The following is a 27,781-nucleotide window of genomic DNA, read 5'->3' as shown; positions in this document are numbered from 1 at the left end:
GTCTAGTGATGATGGAATATTTGAATGAAACGCCATTGTTAACTCATCACATTGGGGTTATTTAAGATAATCATGACTTTTGAGGTGTGATGACCAACATAGTTTTAAAGTGTGATGTGTGTGACACACCCTGGCTGCAGGACTTTTAATTATATGGATGCATGCTTTTTGCCACCTAACCAGGTTTGCCTGGGCCGGCAGGCAATCTATCATCAAGCCTCTCTCAATGGCACTCCTTCACCAGATGGTAGACAAGACATTAATGCAACTGGGAATGGCTCGTCCTCTAATTTTCAGCTCAGTCAAGATTAGAACTCACTATAAGAAGAAATGAGTATATTTACTGATCTGTGATGCAACATGTTTTTTATGGCATGACAAATGGCTTCAGTCTGTAAAGATTCATACCTGTTTACAAGGGTACAATTAATTTCAAAACCACCTACAGCAGGTGTAAAATAGCTTTTATGCTGAGTTTGTCCCTCCGTTGCACTTTTGTTTTGAGAGTGTCAGCTCTGTAATCCATTTGATGGGGAAGACTTCCTCTTCCCCTTTTGACTGAATTCCCCAGCACCAAAGGGATGCGTACACAACGATAACTTTGTTAATGCATAGTATCCCCAGTTATGGTAGGAAATGCTTCTTTAGTTCATGAAGATACTTTAGTACAAGCAAAAGGGTGTAAGGATAAACCCAGCAACTACAGGGCAGTCAGTTTAGTCTCAGTGGTGGGGAAACTTTTAGAAACAATAATCTGGGACAAAATTAACAGTCACATTGATCCAAGTAATTTTAGCACTGATGTGGCATTATAATCCTGAAAGAGTTAGTTACAGGAATAAATGTCACTAATAGTGGTGCAGCCCATCAATTCACCAATGTGATGTATCATGGAGTGGCAGTGTTGGTTTTTGATCTCTGCTATGTGGAGATAGTGAGAGTAGGTTAGCTGCTGCCACCATAGGGAGTGGAATAAAGAAAGAACTTGCATTTATACAGAGATGGATGGTACAAAGAGTAGCAATTGCACCAGCTGTAAAATTAGACTAACTAAAATAACTCTGCTGGAAATTAATTAATAGAGATTGATTGCTATGATTAGTCAACAACTCCATTATCATTGCATCAAGCGGCTACCAGGACGGTACAAGGCAAACTAGATGGATCTTGGTCTTTTTTCTTCTAGCAATTCCTCTGTTCCTATGCTCATATACCTTTCACATCCTCAGGACGTCCCAAAGCACTTTTCAGTCAAAGAAGTAATTTTGAAGTGTGGTCACTATTGTAATGTAGGCACACCGCAGCAGCCAATTTGCACACAGCAAGGTCCTACATGCAGCATTGAGATAATGACCAGATAATCTGTCTTTAGTGGTGTTGGTTGAGGGATAAATGTTCATGGACACTGGGAGAAATCCTCTACCTTCGTCAAAAGTGTCACAGGATCTTTTATGTCCACCTGAGAGGGCAGACGAGGCCTTGGTTTAATGACTCATCCAAAATACGGCACCTCCAACAGTGCATTGCTCTCTTAGTACTACACTGAAGTGTCAACCTAGATTATGTGCTCAAGTCTCTGGAGTGCGGGCTTGAACCCACAACCTTCTGACTCAGAGGCAAGAATGCTACCACTGAGCCAAGGCTGGCACCTGAAAGAACCTTTAAAGCCAAGTTGCTCCATGTGCCCCTTCTTCAACATCTGGGAGCCAGCTCAAGAAACAGGCCCGTGGGTAAATGAGGAATGGTATATAGTATGAAGGACTCAAAAGGAAAAAGTATATAAAATTATAGTATATAATAAATAAGTAAAATCTTTGACATATCAGATACAAGGTTGTATTCATAGGTTCGGTCAGGCTATCTAGGCAAAGTGCACTGGGACACTTTGCAGATACATTCCTTGTGTTGGATTCAAGAATAGCATTAGCTAAGGTTTGGTGACAGATTGCCTCCCCAAAAACCCTGTCAGTCAGGAAGCAGTGTAGAGTACAGAAAAACTAATGATGCAGTTGGAAATAACTTAAGCAGGAGAAATACATTGATACAATACAAAATTAGAAATTTTGCTAAAATTTGGCATTTACAATTACCAAACAATCAACAGACCAATAAAGCACAGTTGGACACTTATCATATTTCAAGCCACTGACCTTCCATTTCTGAATTTTCCCCCATCTCTACAGTTTTATCTCGAATAGGTTTTCAATACACAAGGAATTGTACGTCCTAAAAGACAAAGTAACTCAGAATTAAAAGAATATATCTAACGGATTGTGGTGGGATGTTACTTCAGGCATTTAGAAGTATAGAATTTGGGGCAAATTGGTTGATTATTTTGAACAGTTGTTTACTTCAAAAGATTTCATGGCTCAAGCAAAATTAATTCAGTGTTTTTCACTGTATCCTGATATTTGTGTTGCAGTACCTCTGTGACAGGGCTCCTCAAACCCTTAGCATGATAATAAGGTTGTAAATGCTCTGAAACAGCTGGGCTGCATTTGGCGCTGACATTTGACCCTGTTAACGTGCCTAATACTAATTAATTATTATACAGAGTATTTACTTCATATGCCAGGTACATTCTTATGACAGACAGGCTTGTTTGGCCATAGCCAGGACAGCTCAGGCCAAATATACATCAGCTTAAGCTATCACTCATAATGTTATTCTCACACACTGTTAACTACTTTGACTCTTTCACACACAGATGGTCAGTACACAGCAATGAGCCTATGTGGTAAAAATGGCCTGCTTTCCATGGCCTGTAATTAATTAATCCACATTTACACCTAATACATTGGGTTATCTTGCAGTGGAGAAAATAACATAATTTGGACTTTATCCAGAAATTATCAGCAGCGACTCACTCTCAGATCTGAATGCTTATTTAGTTCACTGAAGGCATTAATATAATCAGATCCTGACAGACTTTTCCTTTTAAAAACCGAGAGGAAAAAGTCAGCTTATCAAACCATTGATTAGTTTATTAAACCTAATTACTTGTAAGTAATTACAGTGAGTTCCTCTTAAGACCAAGGAGGACTATCCTGTCATGACTTGCCCTTAAGGTTTTATGGAATTTTAATTAATCCAGTGAGCTCAAATCCCAACTAAGATTGTAGAAACTCATTTGTTCCAAGCCTGTCTTCAGTTCTTTTTATATCACCCAAAGTTAGTCCCATTGAAATGCACGGAAGCATTTACAATAAAGAATTATACACTTCTGGACTGTTTACAGTTACAGATTACAATTGTATTTGATGGTAAGTGCCTTGGGATGTTTCACTATGTTAAAGGTGCTATGCAAATGCCTGTTGTTGTTGTTGTTGTTGTTGTTGTTGTTGTTGTTGCACTCCCCTTGGGGTTCTCTAAGGGGTCAGTAAATGCTTAAAGTGTGATTCTTTTTGTCCAGAATTCAGAGAATATTTAATATAAAGCTCCTTATCCACTTATGTTTTAATCAAGGTAAAGACAGTTTCACAGAGTTGCGAGGATGTGCAATTCACTTCTAGGGTCAGTAATTGAGACAGAAACTATATCAACATTCAAGATTAGATTGGATAGGTGTATGATGGGGGAAAATTTTTTAAAAGGATATGGGAACAGAGTGGGTAAATGTGATTCGAATGATTTGCTCATATGGAGGGTAAATGCCGACACAGACTGCTTGGGCTGAATGGTCTGTTTCTGTGTTGTAATTTCTATGTTTTTCACCATATTCTATCAAAAATCACTGTTAGAGAGAACTGTCATTAACATGAATTTCTATTTTGATATATACTTAAGATACTGGGATCATTTCCAGTCGAGCAGAGAGGGCTAAGAGGAGATTTAATGGAGGCCTTTAAAATTATGAAGGGTTTTTATGGAGTGAATAAGGAAGGACTATTTCCTCTGGTTGGGGAGTCAGTGATTATGGCTCATCAATTTGCACTGAGAGTGAAGAGGGAGGTTAGGAAAAATGTCTTTCAGCAGAATTTTTAGAACATGGAATGTTTTGCCATCGGGAGTAGTTGAGTTAGAGATCATTACATTTTTAAAGGGAAGTTTAGATAAATATTTTAAGCAGAAGATATGGGGAGAGAGCAGGGAGGTGGGATTAGTTTTAGATTGTTTCAGTAAAAACACAAAGGGCTGAATGGCCTCCTTCTGTGTTGTAAACTTATGTGGTTCCATTTTTTTCCAATTCTATGATTTGAATTATTTGAGTCCTGTTAACATTATTGGCAGTTTTGAGTTGGACGGTGCACTGATTTTGACAATGTAGGTAAGCTGAATTAACAATGACATAGGGAAACAGGTTGAGTTGTAGAGAAGGACAGTGTGTCAGTAAGTATGCTGTAAGATTGGTTCGATTTTCAAAGTAAAAAATGGTTGGGTTGGGGGCAGGGGGGCATTGAAATTTTCCACCATTTCAGACCTGCCCCCAACCTGCCCATTTCTGGTTTTCACGGGAACGGGACGAGGGGCGGGAGGCCAACCCGCTCCCAGGAGGCGGGTTGGGCCTTAAAAGCTTTCAAGGAGGCTTCAGGCCTCCATTTTTAGCTAATTCCTCATTTCAACCCTGGGGGGCTGGGATTCCCGGGCCTTGTTTTACGCCTCGTGAAAGGAGGCGAGAAGGCCCAAGACTGCAGCTAATTGTCTAGAAAGGCACAGCTTGTGGGCCCGGAGGAGCAGGAGTGCTTCGCCCAGGCCCAACAAGCCTACCTGCACCAACCCCACCCCCCACCACGATCACGGACCACCAACCCCGACCCCGTTTCTCCTCTCCAACCTCCGACTCCGATCCCAATCCTCCAACCCTGACCCCCGACCACGATTCTACCCCTCTGACCCTCAACTCCGATCCCGATCCTCCGACGCCCAACCATCCCCCTCAACAATCGTGGGCCCCCACGATGACCCCTCCTCCTGTCACTGACCACCGATCCCATCCCCCATGATTCACAACCCACGTGCTCATCTATGCCCACTCATGCCCACCTAAGCCCACATGAGCCCATTGCCCACCCATGCCCCTTGCCAACCAATGACCTTTGCCCACCTGTGGCCCTATGCCAACCGGTGCCCCTTGCTCATCCGTGCACCCATGCCCACCCATGCCCAACCATGCCCCCGTATTCATCCATGTTCCCCCGTGGCCCCCCCCCACCACCACCATCACTGCTGAGAGGCTGCACGGAGTTTGTAGTAAAGGAGTTGGAGGAGTGTGAAATATTGGATGGGATAAACATAATGAAGCAGGAAGTATTAAGGGGTTTAGCATCTTTGACAGTAGATAAATCGCCAGGCCTGGATGAAATTTATCCCAGGCTATTGAGAGAAGCAAGGGAGGAAATAGTGGAGGCTCTCACCATCATTTTCCAATCCTCACTGGATACAAGCGTGGTGCCAGAGGATTGGAGGACTGCTAACATAAGAACATAAGAACATAAGAAATAGGAGCAGGAGTAGGCCAATCGGCCCCTCGAGCCTGCTCCGCCATTCAATAAGATCATGGTTGATCTGATCCTAACCTCAAATCTAAATTCATGTCCAATTTCCTGCCCGCTCCCCGTAACCCCTAATTCCCTTTACTTCTAGGAAACTGTCTATTTCTGTTTTAAATTTATTCAATGATGTAGCTTCCACAGCCTTCCTGGGGCAGCAAATTCCACAGACCTACTACCCTCTGAGTGAAGAAGTTTCTCCTCATCTCAGTTTTGAAAGAGCAGCCCCTTATTCTAAGATTATGCCCCCTAGTTCTAGTTTCACCCATCATTGGGAACATCCTTACCGCATCCACCCGATCAAGCCCCTTCACAATCTTATATGTTTCAATAAGATCGCCTCTCATTCTTCTGAACTCCAATGAGTAGAGTCCCAATCTACTCAACCTCTCCTCATATGTCCACCCCCTCATCCCCGGGATTAACTGAGTGCACCTTCTTTGTACTGCCTCGAGAGCAAGTATGTCTTTTCTTAAGTATGGAGACTAAAACTGTATGCAGTATTCCAGGTGTGGTCTCACCAATACCTTATATAACTGCAGCAATACCTCCCTGTTTTTATAATCTATCCCCCTAGCAATAAAAGTCAACATTCCGTTGGCCTTCTTGATCACCTGCTGCACCTGCATACTAACTTTTTGATTTTCTTGCACTTGGACCCCCAGATCCCTTTGTACTGCAGTACTTTCCAGTTTCTCGCCATTAAGATAATAACTTGCTCTCTGATTTTTCCTGCCAAAGTGCATAACCTCACATTTTCCAATATTGTATTGCATCTGCCAAATCTCCGCCCACTCACCCAGCCTGTCTATATCCCCCTGTAGGTTTTTTATGTCCTCCTCACTCCCCACTTTCCCTCCCATCTTTGTCTCATCTGCAAACTTTGATATGTTACACTCGGTCCCCTCCTCCAAATCGTTAATATAGATTGTAAAGAGTTGGGGACCCAGCACCGACCCCTGCGGAACACCACTGGCTACTGGTTGCCAGTCCGAGAATGAACCATTTATCCCAACTCTCTTCCTGTTAGATAACCAATCCTCTACCCATGCCAGAATATTACCCCCAATCCAGTGATTCTTTATTTTGAGCAATAATCTTTTATGGGGCACCTTGTCGAATGCCTTCTGGAAGTCTAAATACACTACGTCCACTGGTTCCCCTTTCTCCACCCTGTACGTTATGTTCTCAAAGAACTCAAGCAAATTTGTCAGACATGACTTCCCCTTCGTAAAGCCATGTTGACTTTGTCCTATTAAATTATGTTTATCCAAATGTTCCGCTATTGTCTCCTTAATAATAGACTCCAAAATTTTACCCACCACAGATGTTAGGCTAACTGGTCTATAATTTCCAGCTTTCTGCCTACTACCCTTTTTAAATAAGAGTGTTACATTAGCAGTTTTCCAATCTGCCGGGACGTTTGCCGAGTCCAGAGAATTTTGGAAAATTATTACCAAAGCATCCACAATCCCTACTGCCACTTCCCTCAAGACCCTAGGATGGAAGCCATCAGGTCCAGGGGATTTATCCGCCTTGAGTCCCATTAATTTACTGAGTACCAATTCCTTAGTGATTTTAATTGTATTTAGCTCCTCCCCACCAAGAGCCCCCTGTTTGTCCAGTGTTGGGATATTGTTAGTGTCCTCTACCGTAAAGACTGAAACAAAATATTTGTTCAGCATTTTTGCCATCTCCATGTTTCCCACCATTAATTTCCCGGTCTCATCCTCTAAGGGACCTATGTTTGCCTTAGCCACCCTTTTTCTTTTTATATAACTGTAGAAACTCTTGCTATCTGTTTTTATATTTTTTGCTAGTTTATTTTTATAATCTATCTTCCCTTTCTTAATCAATCCTTTAGTTACTTTTTGCTGTCTTTTGAAGACTTCCCAATCTTCTATCCTCCCACTAAGTTTGGCTACCTTTTTTGTCCTTTTTTTTAGTCGGATACTATCCTTAATTTCTTTACTTAGCCACGGATGGCTGTTATTTCTTTTACACCCTTTTTTCCTCAGTGGAATATATATTTTTTGAAATTTGTAAAATAACTCCTTGAATGAACACCTCTGCTCATGTACCGTCTTACCCTTTAATCTATTTTCCCAGTCCACTTTAATCAATTCCGCTCTCATACTATCATAGTCTCCTTTATTCAAGCTCAGTACGCTTGTTTGAGAACCAACCTTCTCACCCTCTAATTGGATATGGAATGTAACCATGTAATGGTCACTCATTCCAAGGGGATCCTTAACTAGGACATTATTAATTAATCCTGGCTCATTACACAGGACCAGGTCCAAGGTTGCTTGCCCCCTTGTAGGATCAGTTACATACTGCTCAAGAAATCCATCCCTAATACACTCAATAAACTCTTCCTCAAGGCTGCCCTGCCCTATTTGATTTGTACAGTTAATATGATAGTTAAAATCCCCCATAATTATAGCTGTTTCCTTATTACATGCCCCGACTATTTCCTGATTAATACTTCTTCCAGCAGAGTTGCAACTATTAGGAGGCCTATATACTACGCCCATTAGCGTTTTTTTCCCCTTATTATTCCTTATCTCCACCCAAACGGTTTCATTATCCTGATCCTTTGTCCCAATATCATTTCTCTGTATTTCAGTGATTCCTTCCTTTATTAACATAGCCACCCCACCTCCCCTTCCTTCCTGCCTGTCCTTCCTGATTGTTAAATACACTGGCATATTTAATTCCCAGTTGTTGTCACTCTGCAGCCATGTTTCTGTAATGGCCACAAGATCATACCCATACGTAGTTATTTGTGCTGTTAACTCGTCCATTTTGTTACGAATGCTACGTGCATTCAGATAAAGAACTTTCAAATATGTTTTGTGACACTTAGTTCCTGCTTTTTTCCTTTTTTAACACTTTACCTTTTACTCCATACCTTCTGTCCCTTCCTGACACGCTTTCCTCTGTCTCCCTGCTCAGGTTCCCAACCCCCTCCTACAGCTTTGATGCTGGGTTAATCGCCTTACGCCTTCTAGTTTTTATTTTATCTGTCGTGCCTAAAGTACACTTTCTTTCCGCTGCTCTACGCTTTTCCCTCTCACTTGTTCTTGAACAACTGTTTGTACTATTTGTATTGTAGATTTCCCCTGGGTCTTCCCCTCTCTTGCTGCTCTCAATTTTATTCCCTTCTGACTCCCAGCTCAGGTTCCCATCCCCCTGCCACTCTAGTTTAAACCTTCCCCAACAGCACTAGCAAACACCCCCGCGAGGACATTGGTCCCGGTCCTGCTCGGGTGTAACCCGTCACGCTTGTACAGGTCCCACCTTCCCCAGAACCGGTCCCAATGTCCCAGGAATCTAAATCCCCCCCTCCCACACCATCCCTGCAGCCACGCATTCATCCTGTCTATTCTCTTGTTCCTATACTCACTAGCACGTGGCACCAGTAGTAATCCTGAGATCACTACCTTTGAAGTCCTGCTTTTTGTGCCATTGTTTAAAAAGTGAGGAAGAGATAGACTGAGTTATTATAGGCCAGTCAGTCTAACCTCGGTGGTGGGCAAATTATCGGAATCCATTCTGAGGAACAGCATAAATCGTCATTTAGGATGGCACAGGTTAATTAAGGACAGTCAGCATGGATTTGTTAAGGGAAGGTCGTGACTGACTGACTTGGTTGAATTTTTTGAGGAGGTAACAAAGAGGGTTGATGAGGGTAACGCATATTCCTGCGTTACCCTCATCAACCCTCTTGCGTTACATGGATTTTAACAAGGCTTTTGACAAGGTCCCACATGGCAGACTGGTCAAAAAAGTAAAAGCCCATGGGACCCAAGGGAAAGTGGCTAGTTGGATCTAAAATTGGCTCTGTGGCAGGAAGCAAAGGGTAACGGTTGACGGGTGTTTTTGCGACTTGAAGGCTGTTTTCAGAGGGGTTCCGCAAGGCTCAGTACAAGGTCCCTTGCTTTTTGTAGTATACATTAACGATTTGGACTGGAATGTGTGGGGCTTGATCAAGAAGTTTGCAGATGATACAAAAATTGGCCATGTCATCGATAGTGAGGAGGAAAGCTGCAGACTGCAGGAAGATATCAATGGACTGGTCAGGTGGGCAGAAAAGTGGCAAATGGAATTCAATGCAAAGAAGTGTGAGGTAATGCATTTGGGGAGGGCAAACAAGGCAAGCGAGTACACAATGAATCGTAGCATACTGAGAGGTGTAGAGGAACAAAGGGACCACAGAGCCCTGAAGGTAGCAGGACAGGTAGATAAGGTGGTTAAAGAGGCATATGGAATACTTTCCTTTAGTAGCTGAGGCATAGAATATAAGAGCAGGGTGGTTATGCTGGAACTGTATAAAACATTGGTTAAACCACAGCTTGAGTACTGCGTACAGTTCTGGTCACCACGTTACAGGGAAAGTTGTGATTGCACTAGAGAGGGTACAGAGGAGATTTACGAGGAAGTTTTTTTTTAATTCATTCACGGGATGTGGGCGTCGCTGGCAAGGCCGGCATTTATTGCCCATCCCTAATTGCCCTCGAGAAGGTGGTGGTGAGCCGCCTTCTTGAACCGCTGCAGTCCGTGTGGTGACCGTTCTCCCACAGTGCTGTTAGGAAGGGAGTTCCAGGATTTTGACCCAGCAACGATGAAGGAACGGCGATATATTTCCAAGTCGGGATGGTGTGTGACTTGGAGGGGAACGTGCAGGTGGTGTTGTTCCCATGCGCCTGCTACTCTTGTCCTTCTAGGTGGTAGAGGTCGCGGGTTTGGGAGGTGCTGTCGAAGAAGCCTTGGCGAGTTGCTGCAGTGTATCCTGTGGATGGTGCACACTGCAGCCACAGTGCGCCGGTGGTGAAGGGAGTGAATGTTTAGGGTGGTGGATGGGGTGCCAATCAAGCGGGCTGCTTTATCTTGCCAGGACTGGAGAATTTTAGCTATGAGAAAAGATTGGATAGGCTGGGGTTGTTTTCTTTGGAACAAAGGAGGCTGAGGGGAGATTTAATTGAAGTATATAAAATTATGACAGGACTAGATAGAGTGGATAGGAAGGATCTAATTCCCTTAGCAGAGGTGTCAGTGACCAGGGGGCATAGATTTAAAGTAATTGGTAGAAGGATTAGAGCGGAGCTGAGGAGAAATGTTTTCACCCAGAGGGTGGTGGGGGTTTGGAACTCACTGCCTGAAAGGGTGATGGAGGCAGAAACCCTCAACTCATTTAAAAAGTACTTGGATGTGCACTTGAAGTACTATAACCTACAGGGCTACAGGCCAAGTGCTGGAAAGTGTGATTAAGCTGGTTAGCTCCTTTTTGGCTGGCACGGACACAATGGGCCGAATGGCCTCCTTCTGTGCCGTAACGTTCTATGAACATCAGCCGATAAAATAATTAATTCGGAGTGCCTTGGCTTCAGTCATGTGTATGTTAAATCATCTCCCTCAGTAATTTGGGACCAGTAACTCCTCTATGCCATTCCTTCTAATTCGCTCATCGTCACTTGTGATAAACACTTCAAAACAAAAACAGAAAAATTGCAAAGGGATGTTCAATTGTTTTTAACTGGTTGAATTTTAAAGGAGTCCTGATGGTGAACCTCATCTTTTCATAGAACATTTTAAACTAAATTTCACACAGCTTATAGCATTTTGTTAATTGCTCCATGAACAGTGGCTTTATACATAATGAAAATAATTTTAAATGAAATGAGATAGACAGCTGTAGAGGACTGTAGTGAATTCAATGCTGACCATATTAATGGGTTAGTTTGCTGATATTGCATAACTCAATTTCACCCTGTAAGAATCCAATAATAACATTTTAAACTAAATTTTTTAGCATTTTATTCTTCCTCCCATTATTCAATCCATCATCCAGAAGTTGGGACATGGAGTAAATTCCTCTTAAGTGGAACACAATTTTATTTTCTAATGAAATAGAATTAAGCTTGTGGCTAACAGTACAATTACATCATTGTTACCATCAATCATACTCAGGATACAATAACTTATAGATCAGTAGTCTCCAAACATACAATATAGCCTTGATAAAATAGTTCAAACATTTACATGGAAAGTCCTTTTCCAAATAAGGTGTAGATCTGAAAACCAAGAATAGATGTGTGTGTTTTTGTACTCGAATAAAGGAGGTAAGCAATTCATCCTTTTGTGTGCCCTGTTTTGTTTGTTAAAAGTACTCAATTAGAGGTTAACCATTGGTTTTGAAATATTCTGACTTCCTTTGGGGATATGCCAGTGCTCTTTCATAGTAAAAGAGAGAGAAGCCTTTGCTAATGATTTGAGCTTTTCCAGTATTTCAGTATTATTGTTCTGGCTATTATTAGACGGGTGAAAGGAACTGTTTTGATCTTGGAGATTGGTAGATGGGTGACTCTGTCAAGTTTGTTGAAAAGCAAACTTTATTTGATAGCTGACCAAATAGCACTCTGCGCTAACTAAACAACCTGACACTACACTGTATTTTGATCTTTTCAGAGCAGATTATTTATACAGTGTCAAGCTTTAGTTATCTAACTATGGGTCACTCGTTGGTTACCAAAAATAAATTAATCAGCAAACAATGCACTGATTTATTACACAAAACATGTCCACATTTCAATGACGCAATTATATACAGTTATACGGTTGTGGGGTCATTTTATCTCATAAGTACAAATGACAGATTGAGCCAGGGAAAATAATGTATGTGATCTTCAAACCCACAGGAGGAGGGAAACTAGTAATCAATTAAACTTTATCTCTTATCTCCTTGATTTATGTATTGAGATTTATCCAATAATTGAACAAACTGTCATCTTACTTGCCAGGCAAGGTGTTAGCTGGTGACCATAAATCTGGTGATGCTAACAGTTTTCCTATTTAGCTTCTTCTCTGGAATCAAGGTGATAGTTTTGTAAATATAAAGTGGCCCAGCTAAACAAAAGTGAAAGAAGAAAAAACAGCACAAGGCAACTCTATTTCACTTGTTTGCCTAACAATTATTATGGAAGTAATACATGCAAACAAGAAAACCAGAAGGGATACGTTTATTACAAAGCAGCCCCATCACTTGAGCCAGTAATCGACTTCTATCTGAGCCGAGATGACTGAAGAAGCATGGGGTTACAATTGCCACTAGCTGCATTGAGCTCGTATACTGTCAATCGTGATATGAATGGAAAAGCTTTTGCGCACAACAATCACCAGAAATTAATTAACCTGCAATAAGATTTACTTCTCTTTAATTTCTGAACAATATAGGGGTATTTTTACAGGTCCGCATTGCCCAACCATTGTCGAAAATTCGGGCGCAGCGTGTGCCTGAATTTTCCCTGCTGGTGGGGAGGGCTTCTCGCTGGAAATATGAACACATAAAATTAGCCCTTATATCCTTGTAACCTGTGTCTTCTTGCATCAGAACATTTAAACTATTTCCCATAACTTTCCTTCTCCAATGTCATACATCCATTATGATTTGACTTCTACGTTGTACACATATTATTGTCCCTTACAAGGAACCTTCTCACCTGCAGTCAATTAACCTTGACAGGAAATCAGTTATTTTGAATTTAGCCTTTACAAACAGAAATTAGGAAGAAAATATGATATGAAGTACATAAACACAGACCTTGGCCAAGGGTGAAGCTGGATAAATATACAGATGTCAACCTCAGGACCTCTGGACTGCGAGGAAAAAATCAGCCAGACTCCCTGCTCCTAATTACTCTGTAGCGACTCCTGCTGAAAGTTGTAAGGGTGAAAGTACAGCTGTCATGTCCCTAATAGATGAGTAAGGCTGACACTCTCCATGTTCATAAATAAAAAATAAGGTCCCTGAAAGGCTGCTGGCACCTGAGCAGATTGTAATAGCGTATGAAATGAGGAGGGGAGGAAATTAGGGAAATGCATAATTGTCAGGAATTCTCCATTTTTAAAGGTATTTTGTTTGCTTCCCTTAGGATGCCACTCAGCACACAATATTCCCCATCAAGAAGACAAGTAAGCAATAAGCTCCCAAGCGTCTAGCAAAGCCACTCTTGTTCTGACCACCAGGAGGCACACACGAGCAATCCAGCTGGTGTGTAAGGCTATGTATATGACCCATGTCCTACCCTACCGTTCCTTGGCATCACAGGTTGCAGCAGCAGTATACTGTGCCACAGCACCATCTGGTGCCAGGAATTTCTTTAGGAAGAAGAAAAATTCCTGTATGTAAACAAAGAAACAATGTTTTAACTGTTCAAGCAGCATGATTGTGCAGTGGTGGAGGGTATAAACTAATTTGGGGGGGGGGATGGGCACCAGGATGTAGCATTAGAAAGGAGAAACAAGGTGCACAAAGGATTGGGAGAGACAGATAGCACTAGAATAAGAAATAGTACAGTATTAGGTGGGATCAGACTAAGAGAGAATACGAGAAGGTCTAAGATAGGTTTAGAGTGCATGTGTTAAACGCTCCAAGTGTGGTAATAAAGTTGGTGAGCTACAGGCACAAATAGCCACATGGGAATATGATGCTGTGGTGATAATGGGGACCTGGCGCAAAAAAGAGCAGGATTGGGTACTAAGTATTCCTGGATACAAGGTAGAGAGTAAGATGAAACAGAAAAAGGGGGCGTATGACAGATGTCAGGTTGATAGTACAAGTGAGAACCAGGCTGAATATAGAAAGTGCAGACGAGAAGTGAAAAAGGAAACAAGAGGGGCAAAGAGAGAGTATGAGAATAGACTGGCGGTCAATATAAAAGCAAATGCAAAAGTCTTCTATAGGCATATAAATAGTAAACGGGTAGTAAGAGGAGGAGTGGGGTCGATTAGGGACCAAAAAGGAGATCCATGCATGGAGGCAGAGGGCATGGCTGAGGTACTAAATGAGTAATTTACATCTGTCTTTACCAAGGAAGAAGATGCTGCCAAAGTCACGGTAAAAGAGGAGGTAGTTGAGATACTGGGTGGGCTAAAAATTGATAAAGAAGAGGTACTAGAAAGGCTGGCCGTACTTAAAGTAGGTAAGTCACCCGGCCCAGTTGGGATGCATTCTAGGTAGCTGAGTGAAGTAAGGGTGGAAATTGCAGAGGTGCTGGCCATAATCTTCCAATCCTCCTTAGATATGGGGGTGGTGCCAGAGGACTGGAGAATTGCAAATGTTACGTCTTGTTCAAAAAAGGGTGTAAGGATAAACCTGGCAACTACAGGCCACCTCGGTGGTGGGGAAACTTTTAGAAATGATAATCCGGGACAAAATTAATAGTCACTTGGACAAGAACATAAGAACATAAGAACTAGGAGCAGGAGTAGGCCATACGGCTCCTCGAGCCTGCTCTGCCATTCAATCAGATCATGACTGATCTTCGATCTCAACTCCACTTTCCAGTCTGATCCCCATATTCCTTGATTTCCCTAGAGTCCAAAAATCTATCTATCTCAGCCTTGAATATACTCAACGATTCAGCATCCACAGCCCTCTAGGGTAGAGAATTCCAAAGAGTCACAACCCTTTGAGTGAAGAAATTCCTCCTCATCACAAGTGTGGATTAATAATGGAAAGCCATCATGGATTTGTTAAAGGATTTATTATTGTGTTTAACTAAGTTGATTGAGTTTTTTGATGTGGTACCAGAGAGGGTTGATGAGGGCAATGTGGCTGAGATTGCATATGTGGACTTTCAAAAGGCATTTGATAAAATGCCACATAATAGGCTTGTCAGCAAAATCGAAGCCCATGGAATAAAAGGGCCAATGGTAGTATGGATTCGAAAGTGGCAAGGTGACAGGAACCAGAGAGTAGTGGTGAATGGTTGTTTTTCGGACTGGAGGAAGGTATACAGTGGTGTTCCCCAGGGGTCGGTACTAGGACCACTGCTTTTTTTGATATATATTAATGATTTGTACAGGGCACAATTTCAAAACTTGGAAGTGTCATAAATAGTAAGGAGGATAGTAATAGACTTCAAGAGGACATAGACAGGCTGATGGAATGGGCGCACACGTGGCAAATGAAATTTAATGCAGAGCAGTGCGAAGTGATACATTTTGGCAGGAAGAATGAGGAGAGGCAATATAAACTAAATAGTACAACTCTAAAGGGGGTATAGGAACAAAGAGACCTGGGGGTAGTTGTGCACAAATCTTTGAAGGTGGCAGGACAGGTTGAGAAAGTGGTTAGACAAAGCATACAGGATCATAAATAGAGGCATCGAGTAAGGAAGCAAGGAAGTTATGTTGAACCTTTATAAAACACTGGTTCGGCCACAGCTGGAGTATTATGTCCCATTCTGGGCACTGCACTGTAGGAAGGATATAAAGGCCTTAGAAAGGATGCAGAAAAGATTTATTAGATTGGTTCCAGGGATAAGGGACTTCAGTTACGTGGGTAGACTGGAGAAGCTGGGGTTGTTCTCCTTAGAGCAGAGAAGGTTAAGAGGAGATTTAATAGAAGTGTTCAAAATCATGAAGGACTTAGATAAAGTAAATAAAGAGAAACTGTTCCCATTGGCGAAAGGATCGAGAACCGGAGGATACAGATTTAAGATGATTGGCAAAAGAACCAAAAGCAACATGAGGAAAAGCTTTTTTATGTAGCGAGTAGTTATGATCTGGAATGCGCTGCCTGAAAGGGTGGTGGAAGCAGATTCAATCGTGGCTTTCCAAAAGGAATTGGATAAATACTTGAAGGGAAAAAATTTGCAGGGCTACAGGAAAAGAGCGGGGGAATGGGACTAACTGGATTGCTCTTACAAAGAACCGGCACTGGCTCAAGGCCGAATGGCCTCCTTCTGTGCTGTAACCATTCTATGATTCTATGATGTCAAAGTGACATCTGACTCTTTATCATTGATACTTCCAACCAGGATGTAGTTTACATTCAGGAATGTTTGCTTTTAAAAATAGACATTGGTACTTAAAGGAGCTAATTCTTAAGTCTGATGCAAACACTTGAACACTTCAAATTTTACAAATCATTTCTGATAATTTTCAAAATAGAATCATCATGAATATCAGTCTAAATGGACACTACGAGGAAGGAACAAGGTTATAAAGTTTGTATGGTGAATGAAACTTATTGAGATTATTAGACATCCACATTTGGCATTTCGTGCTAGTAGATAAATGAGGTCAGTGAAATTACTTTCTCAGGGCTTCTGTGATTTCTAATTTATTACTGGACAACAATAAAATGATCCTATATTCACGGCTTTATGGCACCTCCTGGCTCTGTATTCTTTTAATACCATCAAGGGAAAGGCTGATGTAGGCAAACAATAAAGGTACTGCCAATAAATGAGCCTGGCTCTAATTCCCGGTAGCTCCTGACTTTATTGTAGTCATTCTCTTTAATGATTTAATGTTATATTCTGCGGAGACAAGTCTACTTACTGAAGCCTAAATTCTATACTAATGTACTTTTGATGCATTGTGTACTGTGGGTGTTGCTTAACGTGTGCTGCATTCCATAACTCTTTCTGCTTCAATGCAGTTTGTGACTTTATAAATTATACCTTTCTAAGTAGATTGCGACTTTATTCTCAGACTTCTGCACTAATCTTTCCTCCAACTTATGGTTGAGTAAATAACAAGGCTGGGGACAAAATGGCTGCTGAATTTTGTGTTCTGTCAGTTTGAAGCTGAATTACGGCAATTGATTGCATGGGTACGCAAAAATTAAAGAAAAAGGAGCATCTCTCATGGTGTAGTCATAGTAAAGCTATTGACTGATATCTGTAAAGTACAATGTTCAGTTGGCAGACCCACATTTTACTGTTGACTGAGGATTGGACTAAGTTCAATGACAACATATCCTAAAAGACAAAGGCTCCACTTGTGTAGTTAAGCAACCATGGTCAACAAATGAGGTAAGAGACAGTAACAAGCTAAAAGAAAAGGCTTACACAAATTCAAAGAAAAGTGGAAATCCAGCGGACTGTGGGAGTTTGATAAAGCAACAAAGGGATACAAAAAAGTAATGAGGTACAAAAAGGGACTATCAAAAAAATCTTGTACAGGATAGCAAAGCTAACAGCAAAAGTTTTTATAAATATATTGAGAGAGAGTGGTAGAGGAGAATATGGGCCGATCAAAGACTGAAGTAAGCGAGACTATAATGGATAATAAGGAAATGGGAGACCTGTTAAAATGAATACTTTGTACAGTGGAGAATGAGGACAAAATACCAGCTGTACAAGGGAACCTAAAAATAAGTTAAGGGGAGGAACTTACAAACATCCTTGGATGTGGACGTTGTGCCAGAGGACTGGAGGGTTGCCAATTTAACTCCTCTGTTCAAAAGGGGAGAAAGGGATAAACCAAATAACTATTGACAATAACATTGATAGTTGGTAAATTAATACTCACCTAAAAAGATATGAGTTCATTAAATACAGTCAACGGGAATTTGTAAAAGGCAAGTCATGTCTGATAAAAGTAATAGATTTTTTTGAGCAAATAATGGAGTGTTTTGATAAAAGAAATGCTGTGAATGATGTGTATTTGGATTTTCAAAAGGCATTTGATATGGTGCCTTAATTTTCTCAACATGGTTTTGAAAGGAATGTAGCAGCATGGATAGAGAGTTGGTTAACGGACAGAAAACAGAAAGTAGTGGTTAATGGATGTTTTTCAGATGTAAACAATGGGATCCTCCAGTGGTCGATGTTGGGACTATTGTTCTTAATATATATAAAGGACATGGATCTGGGGACACAGTATCAACATTTTCAAATGACACAAAAATAGGGAGCATAGTTAACTGCAAAGAGTGTAACAATGTAAGTGACTTCAGAAGGATATAGACAAGTTAGCAGATAGATGTCAGATAACATTTAATTTGGAGAAATGGGAGCAGAGGGATTTAAGTGTTCAGTTACACAAATGTTTAAAAGAGGGAGGATAAGTTAATAAAGCTGTTTAAAAAAAAATCATATGGGATCCGAGGTTTTATAAATATTTGCACTGGGTACAAAATCAAAGAGGTATTGGTAAACCTATAGATATTATTGATCGGGATTAGAATATTACATCCATTTTTTGGTACCTTACTTTCAGAAAGATGTCAAGGCCATGGAGAAGATGCAAAAGAGATTCATTAAGATACCAGGGATGAGGAGCTTTAGTTATGAAAAGAGAGTAGAAAAACTGGGGCTCTGTTCATTAGTACAACGAAGGTTAAGAGGAAATCTCATAGAGGTGTTCAAGAGGTTTTGATGGGGTAAATTAGGAAAAATTATTTCCACTGGTGAGTGAGCCAGTAACTAGATGGTGTAAATTTAAAATCGCCACCAAAATAATGAAGGGCGAGCTTAGGAGAATTTGTTTTCTCTCTACATAAGTCTGTTAGGATATGAAATGCCCCATCAGAAACAATGGTGGAAGCAGACCCCATAATAACTATTAAAAGGGAAATGGATAAATACTTGAAAAAGAAAATTATATTGGAAAAGGGTAGGGGAATGGGACTGAGTAGGTAGTTCTTTCAGAAAACTGGTACAGGTGTGATGGGCAGAATGGCCTCTTTCTGTGGGTGGAACTCTCAACTTCAGCATTGGTGCAAAACTGGAGATATCGGATTGGCCACCCGTTATACATCTTGCCTGATTTTCCTTTCCATCAAAGTTCCGCCATATGATTCATGATGATGATGTCACATGCAAACAAAATAATGAAGTACAGTATTTTAATATGACTTATGGCATTTAATTTGCAAGCAAATGGAAAAAAAAATGCTTTTCCAAATGCTTTTTCATGAGGAGAGCGTCCCTTTAAGCAAAATACTGCAGCACAATTTTGAATTATGGTGGTCAGGTGAGAATGGCTACTCACATGCATTTACTCTTTGAAAATCACTATAGGCAGTTCCAACGTACAAGCCTACTGGAGTTTGATCCACATATAGAACATGTTCCATTTACCCCTCATCTAATTTTACTAAAGTAGCTTGCATATCTGGAAGAAAGCCATATGGCCATTGATTGAGTCATGTACCTGCACAATTAACCTAGTCAGAGCAGAGCTGATGCCTCAATTATTCAGCACACATCAAGGATCTGACTCTAGTTGATCTGCATGGAGGAACTCCCCATAGTGCATTAAATGACTGAAACATGTCTGTAATTTCTGCAGCTCCTGCTAAAGAGATTAAAATGAAGCTGAACCAGAAAGAAATATCGACAAGAATTGGAACATAGTGTTATTGAGGTAGGGGTATCTCAGGAATAAATCACTGATCACGAACACTATGGGCTCAATTTTGGAATAGTGGCGGGTTGGCAGCGTGGGGGGGTGTGAAGGTGCACGTGGCAAACCCAAATAAACAAACCTTACCGTTTCCGACGCGATCGCATCGTGATTGCTGATGATTAACGTGCTCTCCGGGTTTCGCTACCGGCAGCCAACCTGATTGACAGGCTGGCTGCCGTCAGGAGCTACAACGTGAGAGGCAGGGGGAGAGAAAGAGAGAGAGCAAGATGTCATCCGGCGCTGGAGCGGAAGATCGGGGGTGGGGGGGGAGAGGGGAAGATCGGGGGGGGGGAGAGGGGAAGATCGGGGGGGGGGGGGGGGGAAGAGGGGAGGATCTGGGGGGGGAGAGGGGACAGATCGGGGGAGAGAGGGGAAGATTGGCGGGACATCGGGGGGGGGGGTGAAGAAGGGGAGATCGGGGCGGGAGACATTGGACATCGGAGCAGGGTGGAAAGGTAGGTTGATTTTTGTGTTTTAACTTTGTGCAATGGTTTTATGTAATTTATTTTGTTTCTTTTTGCCTAACCCGGCCCTGGTTTCACCAGACGTGAATCAGAAGCCATGGGAAAGCCACCCAGTTAAGTTAAAAATCATTCCAACCACGTAATCTGTCACAAGTAAGGTGCCTTAAGTGCCTCAGTGAGGTACATTCAGCTCTTTAACTATCTGGCGGGACTTCTGGATTCCGGATGCCCGTGTGTACACAGGTGCATTTGTGGGGAACTCAGAAGTTGGCAGGTTGGAGCTGGGCTCCGAACCCGAATGGGATTGCCCCGATTTTTGGAGCCCCCCCACCCACAACACACCCTCAATATTCCGGGAAAACCGAGCCCTATGTGTTCAACTCCAGTTGAAGTGATTGACTGAGTCTGTTAAACCAAGTGGTGGATCGTGATTCATTCCCTTCTATTCCATAGTTTTTTGACAACTAAGATTTGAAATATTTCAGATAAGTATTTGCAATTATAATTTTTATAAAGGGTAGATAAACTCTTTTAAACAGTCATCTTGATTGAGATTATAATTTAATGCTGTCACATGCAACTAAATGTCAACCTTTTTTGACATTGTATGAATAATTTAGTTTTCTTGGTAATTGTTTGCATTCAAAATAACCTTTACCTTTGCTCATGAATAAGAATCATGTCACAGCAATTTAACAGCTACTGTATTTCTTTTTATATGTGTTGCCAATGCCCCACCGTAATGGTACTAAACCTCGGTGACTTTAATGAATGGAAGCTATGTAACTCGATGAACCTGATGAGATTCTGATGAGTGAGGGTTTGAACTTAGGGTTTTCAAGGAATTGTATTGAGTAACAGAAGTAACAGAATTATATTGGAAGATGCTGAACACTTTCCCAGCAGGAAGTGAGTTATTTTTCATCTCTGGTGAGTTGAAAACAAAAGCAACTCACTAGTTTATAAATTCCATTGATATGCTTTTTTCTGCATCTCTCCTTTCATCCTTCATTCTCTGCTCCTTCAATTTCTCTGTTTTTTTGTGGCCAATCAAGGGTTAACAGTGCATTGTTCCATGTTTTTGAGTTAGGCTAAGTACACTCGTTAATCCATGGTTTTAGTGTTTTTTTGGAGCTGAATTAAAATGCACACTTCAATATCAGCGTTATGGGCCAGCCAGTGAATGTGGCAGAAGTAACGATACTGACTTGTCCTTGGGTACACAGCAGGATCTGGGGGGAGAGTGTGGGCAAAGGGAAGCAATGGATTGGAGTAATGATGGGAGACAGCTGGAGCCTGGGAAGAAGTTGAGGGGGAGACTGGACCAAAGAGTAATTATGGGGGATGCCATGTGGGAAAGCTGCGACCTGGGAAAACCCACTCGGATTGTGATCTGCGGCCTTGGACGGTTGTGCTCTGGTAGCATTTGATGGTGGTGGGCAAAAAATGGGAATAATCATGGGAGTTGGCTGTGAATCCTGGTAGCACTGTGGGGATGATGCCTAGTAGTTCTGGGTGGGTGCGAATACATAAGGGAGGGCCTGGAGATTGGGGAACTCAGGATGTTGAGGTTGTGGGAGAAATAGAGGAATACTGAAGGGCTTGGGGGCACTGTGGAAGCAGCTGGGAGTGTGAAGCATCATGACATGGGACCAGTGGCAATATCCTGTACTGACGAACCTGTGAAATTAGTTATGAATGATAGTGCTTACATTTTGCTAAAAATTTTTAAGAGGGCTGAAAAATGACAAGTTAAATTTTGCACTTGAATTTTCCCTTTATTTATTTTGTAATGTGTTCTGGGGGCCAATTGCATCTCTTCTGTAGTGTGTGTACCAAAGATAGAACACAAAACAAGAATAGCAGAACAAGGGTTAATGTAAAGGATGGAAATCTGAAAGGATTGTACCATTTGGAGGGAAAGTGTGAATGGAAATCCTGAATGTAAACAGAATGTAAGCAGGATCTTTTTAGTAACACGAAGCATTGTTGTAAAGGATATTTTTAAAGATGAAACGATACAAATTCATTTACTCTTTTCTTAACATCTGCTATATAAACAACCGCTTAAGCTGATGCTACAGCTAAATTCAATCTCCATCCTTGTTGAGATTTGAAAGGTATTATAATTTGTATTATTTTTGTTCAAAGTATTAGTCCTGAAACATAACTTCAGTGGAAGATTCGTCGCACCTTTGGGGCAACAGAGTATGTGGCAATTAATAGCCATTTACGATGTTTCCCTGGGGGTTCTCTCAGTCTGCCATTGGAGTTGTAGCAGGAAATCGGGAGAATCCTTTTGGAATTTCAGAACTATTATTGTGTTTTATATGTCTAAACATGAAAGAAATATAATATATTGCTTTACAGTACCTTCTATTTAAAGCTGTGTCGAGAATTAAGGAGGCCATAACATGGTTCATGCGCATTAGTTTGTGTAATACATGCTAGGTAAATGTAAAATTATTTTTGGTTTGCTCAGAAAATACCTATTTACTAAACAGTCATCATATTTGATATTTGTGGTTGGCAATGATGGCCTGGCCTTGATGAAACCACATCTATTCTGAATAAAAGTAGTTGTTTTAATCACATCCAGTTGAATCCCATGCCTAATTGTGTGAAAGAAAGAGAAAGGGAGATGAGATAGAGAGAGATAAGTGAGTGTGAGTCCAAAGATTTTCCTTTTTTCTCCCCACCCACCCTGCTATTCTGCTGTAACCATTTACAGCTTCTCTGGACCCATCTTTTGTTTCTTTACTTGTCACATTACCACCATCCCTTTTGTAATTTAATCACTCCTGCCCTCCACCCCATCACAGACCTCCCCCATTGTTCTTTCCTTCCCCCCCCCCCTCCTCTTTCTCTAGCTGTGTACTTGCTTAAAAATTGTTAATCTCTAACATCTTCCCATTCTGATGAACGGTCATCGACCTGAAACATTGGGCTCAATTTTCAAAGGGTGGCGGGATGGCAGCGGGGGAGTCAATGGGCGCTCGGCAAACCTGGATAATAAAAACTTACCGTTCCCCACGCAATCGCGAGTTAATTGGTGGCCCTCAACGTGGCTTCCAGGTTTGCCGTCCAAAAGTTGCGCAGTGGGTGGACTGCGCACCCGCATGATAGGCTGTTCAGCTGGAGCGTCTAGATTCAAAGGGCCATTGCTCCAGTGGCTTTTGCTGGAGCAAAGACCAAGAACACAATTTGGAGCAGCACAGGGGCAAGGCTGCTCCAAGATTTAATGATGCCTCACTCCAGGTGTTACTGGCTGGGGTGAGGAGGAGGGGGGGAGATTTTTTACCCGGCTGACAGTTGGAAGTGGTCTGCCTCTGCCACCAAGAAGGCCTGGCTCAAGGTGGCAGAGGAGATCATCAGCAGGAGCAACATCTCCCGCACCTGGGTCCAGTGCAGGAAGCGTTTCAATGACCTAACTAGGGCAGCAAAAGTGAGTACACTTACTGATTCTCCTGCATTTCGTGTTCCATAAAAACTCCCCCCACCCCCCCAACTCATTCTTCACTGCCAACACTACTCCATCACATCATTCCTCACACCCACTTAAGGCTCATCCTCAAATTACCTGCACTTCCTGAGCACTTCCTCACCTCCCCACTTGTGACCCCGCCACTATCACTCACCCCAATCCTGATCCAATGTGATGTCTCTGTCTCATACTCATCCTCTGATGCACCTCTTTCATGGTCAGCGTCAACCAAACAATGCATTCATCGGTTGGCCACTTCACCATCACTCACTCACACGTCTGTACTTTCTCCCCTTCTAGGAGAAAAGAGTTCAGAATGCACGCGAGAGGGTGAAGACTGGAGGGGGGCCTCCACAAATAGTGGTCCTCACAGACGCGGAGGAGGAGGCTCTGCAGATCAGCCGCACCCTCGAGTGCCTGTCCGTTGGGGATGCCGAGACTGGCACCCCACAAACGTCTGGTGACACAACTTTAACATTCATCACACACAACATGAATTGATGTAAACAATGCACGGCATGTTGAACACCTCAGTATGCTCCTCGCAACATCACACATCTGTGATGATGCTTAATATTGCCTTCTGTTCTCTTAGAGGCCATTCAATGACAGCAGTGATGGCAGAGGGCAATTCCTCAGAGGAGCTCCCAGTCTAGAGCGGGTTACTCAGATGCCCCCATACTGGCTGCGGTTAAACCGGACGTAGGCGCGTTCGTGACGAGTTGCGGTCGGGTTTCACATATTTACCGATTTAACTTCTCCCGCCCGATGTGAGGGGCTTAAAATTACCCCCATGACTCAAAATTGATACTGTTTGAGATCCAAAGTCACATGGTGGTCACAAAGCCAAAGAGAGCAGACAACAATAGCATTGCACAAATTACCTTCTATCACTTAAGTTTGTTCAATATTAAAAATTCTTTATCATGTCTGGAAAATATATACTTTACAAGTTTTCAGAATTATAAATAATAACTGGTAAAGTATTTGAAGATTTGAGAGGAAAACCAATCTCAAGGTTCAATCATAAACTACTTAATTTTTACGCATGCAGATTGTGACATGCTCTGAATTCCTTGACTGGATTCCTGTTTTCTAATTCCTGTATCCTCTGAATAAAAGACATAATTCCCCTACCAATACAAGAAAAGAAAATTAGCTGAATTTAAGATGTGCTATTAAATGGGATAAATCAGGTGTGAAAATTTATACTCAGCCTACCTTCTGATTTAAATGAAAGATGCCTAATGGAATACTTAGACAGTTAACTGGACTAACTGGGGCAAAATCAACCTGCAAAATAATGGGCTACTTGATGCGAGAAATCTATTCCAATGTTATTGCTCATTCTATCATGCTTATCCAAAAAAGAGTCCAATTAAGTGACTGCAAATGTAATGGTAGCAATGCTGAGATTAGATTTGATTGATTATTCAGACAGCATATGGGTAGGAAAGGAAATGTCACTTTTTAAAAGGCATGTACAGGCTTTAAAGTCAGCACTGACCTCCCCTCCTGAGGGGGCTGTCAGCCACCTCAGTTTGTGTACCCAGTTCTGATCCATTTGCAAGGCCTTAGTGTAATGAACGTTTTAAGAAAAAATACACTAAACACTCAGCCGAAGAAGATGAACACTTCATGATGCGTGATTGCGTTCTCTCATCTCTCAAACAATAAATATATTATTGCAGTTCATTAGTGGAACAGGATGCTAGTAAAGCAGGAAGAATCGAAGAGGCACACCTCATTTGGCTTTGATGGTAAAAGCAATTTTCAGCAAATGTTAGATGAGAATTGTCATTGCAATTCATACTGGGGGGTAGATAAACATTTTTCTCTTTTTTTATGGGAAGTTTTTGAGTAAATTCCCCTTTTTTATATTACCTTTCTTCATCCATTTAGTCCTATACATGCAGGAAGAAATGGGCACCTGGTCTTTTGCCAGGCCACCACCAACAAAATGCCGAGGACCATCTTCGTGTGACTTTCCCCTCTGATTTTGCATTTTTTTTTGCTTGAGACTGCAGCCTCGGTCGGTGCCTCCATACTCAATGCAACTCAGATTGGCAGCTGAGCAGAACAGTCCCTCCACCAGTCATTGAGTAATAGTGCACTAATGCTCAAAGCCACCAAAGTAGTCCAAGACACATTTTATATCGTGTTTGAGGGCTACACTAAAACTTTGATATCAAAATAATAAAAACAACATAAAGTAAAATGATAGCACATACATGCCAGAATCCTTATGTGTATTTATCTATTGAGTACATCAACTTGAAAAACACATGAGAAATTAAATTGTAAGTGTATTAAGGCATTGGGTATATTTATTGGATAAAAATTATAACAGGATGCCAATCCGTTTTTACTTTATTCTATAAAACACATGTATCATTTTTTAAAAATCTGTCTTTATTAAAAATGATATTAAGTGTCCACACTTAAGATGCTGTCTTCTTTCTGCAAACTGAAACTAATCCAATCTCTACAGTTCCCTGACCAAACAACAGATAAACTGAGTAAGCTTTGAGCCTCTGTTTACTTAATAACAATTAGAAGAAAGAATCTGTCTGACCTATAATGACTGAAGCAGTCATTTAAAAATTGCTGAGTGATTACATCTTGTAGTCTTAAAGAATCACACACCTATCCTTTAGGAGCAGGATAATGAACTGTGCGTTACATGGTCTAATTCTCCTTAGCCCTTATAAAACACTGTACCTTCTGATTTACATCAACAGTGCCATGGGAGAGGCACTTGTTTCTTTTTAATATACTAGACAAAAGACTTTCTGATATACTAGTGCTGATTTTAACTTCCTGAAATCAGTGTTAATGAGATGGTCATGGCTTCAAAATGGGCTCGGTAGACTTACTGCCCCCTTAACGGTGACGATTGGCCTGCTGCCACTTTTAGAGGGGCCTACGGCTGGGCTGCCAGAGCATCAGCCTGTTTCAGGTGATGGGCCCTTTTAAATATGCAACTCGGGGGCCCTATGACGTACATAGGACCCAGACTTCCATTTTAAGATCGAACTGGTTGGAATGTGCGCCGTGTACTTGATAGAACCAAAGAAGTCATGGTAAGGTAGGTTCTAAATTATTTTTGTGGGGCCAGGGGAACATTTCCACGGCAATAGGGCAGTAAGTCATTGCCCACTATTTTGGGAGCAGTACTATCCTGTTTCCGCCAGACTGGAGGCCTGAAAATTCACTCCATAGCAACCAAAATAGATCACATAGAAAATATCACATTGAACAATAAAGAACACTCTCACATTGATACTAGCGTTGCTATAGTTATTTAGAAGCAAATCTCAAGCATAGTTGTTCTTATTGCATTGACTGTTGCATTCATCCTAAAGTTTAGACACTAAGAGCTCCTATCATATGGTTGGGTTCACCATTTTGAATTTAGTAACCTGGGGATAACAGCTTGCGTGAGGTCCTTGTCCCAAGACAGTGATGATATATATACCGAGCCGGCTGTTTCAGCTGCAAAAGTCACATCCTGTTTGGGGCAAGCAACAAAATCACAGAATGATGGACTTATGAATTATTAATAAAAGCTATGTTATCTTAAAAAAAATTTTTTTGGTTGAGGGAGGGAATTAAGTAAATGCAGATCTTCTGGGTCCTTCACAAGACTGTTGGTTCCCAAATATCATGCAGTATTTATGTGGCGTACACTATCTGGAAATTCCATGCAGTATTTATTGAATCGGTGTGTACTTTTAACAGGGCTGGAGGGAATGCTCTTTTAAAAGTCACAGCATGAAGGATATTGAGAATTGCTGGCAGATGGGAGCAATCAATTTTGTATCAATAAAATTTATGTAGTCTCCAATGCAGCAGCTGGGAATGCTAACTAAATAGAGGAAAGGCCTTTTCAATGTTAATGAAGATGGTAGCGCTGCATATTCACTGAGGCCTTCATACGCTGATTACAGCTCTCTAACGCTGCTGGCCTTTGTAATTACACAGTTACTCTATTCTTCACAGAAAACTCCACCAAAAAAATGTCTGACAGAATCATCAGCTCCTGAAAGCAGTGATTATAAAGACTGCAGTACTGAAGCACCTTCAGAAGTCGCTATTAAAACTTAAGATTTTGTACAGTGTTAATTTTAAACACA

At 41.5% G+C, this 27,781-nt stretch overlaps 1 protein-coding gene and 1 long non-coding RNA gene across 11 annotated transcripts in view; one reads left to right on the top strand and one right to left on the bottom strand.

The window, feature by feature from the left end:
* Nucleotides 1-27,781, bottom strand: part of jakmip3 (Janus kinase and microtubule interacting protein 3) — a 298,954-nt gene that overhangs the window by 31,468 nt on the left and 239,705 nt on the right. For 7 of the 9 annotated variants that reach the window (XM_068002403.1, XM_068002402.1, XM_068002401.1 and 4 more), the window contains one exon: nucleotides 2,151-2,226. The exons of the other annotated variants lie outside the window; for them this stretch is intronic. The gene's annotated coding sequence lies outside the window, so the exon portion shown is untranslated. The remainder of the gene's footprint in view (nucleotides 1-2,150; nucleotides 2,227-27,781) is intronic. 9 annotated transcript variants of the gene reach the window in all.
* LOC137340105 (uncharacterized) overlaps nucleotides 1-27,781 on the top strand; it is a 199,323-nt gene that overhangs the window by 70,755 nt on the left and 100,787 nt on the right. The window lies entirely within an intron of this gene.

The sequence above is a fragment of the Heptranchias perlo genome, chromosome 21, assembly GCF_035084215.1.
Source record: "Heptranchias perlo isolate sHepPer1 chromosome 21, sHepPer1.hap1, whole genome shotgun sequence".
Lineage (NCBI taxonomy): Eukaryota > Metazoa > Chordata > Chondrichthyes > Hexanchiformes > Hexanchidae > Heptranchias > Heptranchias perlo.
The sequence above is the reverse complement of the archived record's forward strand: the minus strand, read 5'-3'. Positions and strand labels throughout refer to the sequence as shown.